This window comes from Olea europaea, unplaced genomic scaffold (genome assembly GCF_002742605.1).
Source record: "Olea europaea var. sylvestris unplaced genomic scaffold, O_europaea_v1 scaffold156, whole genome shotgun sequence".
NCBI classification, from domain to species: domain Eukaryota; kingdom Viridiplantae; phylum Streptophyta; class Magnoliopsida; order Lamiales; family Oleaceae; genus Olea; species Olea europaea.
In genome coordinates, this window is record NW_019233203.1 from 71,538 (window position 1) to 73,402 (window position 1,865).

The following is a 1,865-nucleotide window of genomic DNA, read 5'->3' on the forward strand; positions in this document are numbered from 1 at the left end:
AAAGCGTCTTTTTGGACGCGCCATGGCGTGGCAATTTCTGAGCCACCATTAATCAGTGACAGCCATGAGGACACCAAGGTCTCTCTCGTAGAGAGATGGTGGCATCATGGCATGGCATGGAATTATTTCAACCCGTAAATTTAACCAGTGCTGAATGAACTTTAAACTTGATTACAACTTGCTTACTCATCTTTCACGAGTTACTAAATATTCAGTCATCTTTTCATATAATTATTCATCCACTAATTATCTCTTCAAATAATTGGACGACTTTTGCGACAACTTTTCGACAATTTCTGATCACCAAAAATGTCGAATTTTGATACTGTTGAAAAGCTCACGATATCCTCTTCAATTGTCACCCAAAATCTCCCTATAACTCCAAGGGATTCGATTGGAAAATTGTCTTAAAAGTCATCCAAAAATTTTGAAAATCTGGGTAGATTTACAGAATTTTTGGGCGACATTTAAGGCAATTTTTCGACAACTTCCGACCATCAAAATTGTTGGACTTTGATACTGTTGGAAAGCACACAATGTCCTCTTCAATTACCACCAAAAATTTCTCCATAACTCCAAATGATTCGATCGGAATAAACCTATAAAATCAGCATCCCAAAAATGCGAAAATTTGGACACAGTTCGGGATGCTGACTTTGTGGGTTTATTCCGACCGAATTTTTTGAAGTTCTGGGAAAATTTTGGGTGGTAATTAAAGATGACAATGTGGGTTTTCCAACGATATCAAAATCCGACAGTTTTGATGGTCGAAAATTGCCGAAAAATTGCTTTAAAAGTCTCCCAAAAATTTTGAAAATCTGTGCAGATTTTCAGAATTTTGGGCGACTTTTAATGCAATTTTCCTATTGAATCCCTTGGAGTTATAGGGAGATTTTGGGTGGTAATTGAAAAGAACATCGTGGGCTTTTCAATATTATCAAAATTCGACATTCTTGGTAGTTGGAAGTTGTCGAAAAGTTGCCGAAAAAGTCATCCAATTATTTGAAGAGACGAGTGGTGGATGAGTAACTATATAGAAAGATAAGTGAGTATTCAGTAACCCGTGAAACACGAGTGAGTAAGTAGTAACCAAGTTTAAAATTCAGTGAGCATTAGTTAAATTTACTCTTATTTCAACTAAAAGAGGGTTCGGCAAAAAAAAAAAAAATTTGAAGTTTATAAATTAATTAAATATTATTTTATTTAGACATTCTTTAACGGCCTGTTCAATAGTAATTAGAAGAATTGATTTTTCAACTATTAGAGAGAAAAATGGATCTCGCCTGTGAATGAAGAAGTAAAAAATGATGATTGAAATAGTGAAATAACGGTCAAAAAATTATTTTTTTGGTGAAAAATTGCTATCAAATGGGAGCTAAGTTCAATAGATTTTATTTATTAATAATACATTTTTTGAGAGACATTATTATATTATAAATACTTAAAATTTTAGATAAGCAAGTACTAAGTCAAACGCCTATTATAAATTAACTATTTATACATTGAAGTTCGATAGTTTTACTTATGAGACTAGTTGTCTTGATGATATGAGCAAGAAAAAAGAAAGTATTGCTCCTGCATGCATTTAGAGATGGTAATGGGTCGAGCCGACATATGAGCTCGACTCGTGCTCAAGGGGCAAACTTGACTCGGCCTATGAGCTCGTGAGTTCACATGTAATTAGTTGTCTTGGTGATATGAGCAAGAAAAAAGGAAGTATTGCTCCTGCATGCAATTAGAGATGGTAATGGGTCGAGCCGGCACACGAGCTCGGCTCTTGCTCAAGAGGCGAGATCAACTCCGCCCACGAGCTTGTGAGTTCACAAGCCCTTGTGAACTTTTGGCTCGTGGGCTTGTTCACGAGC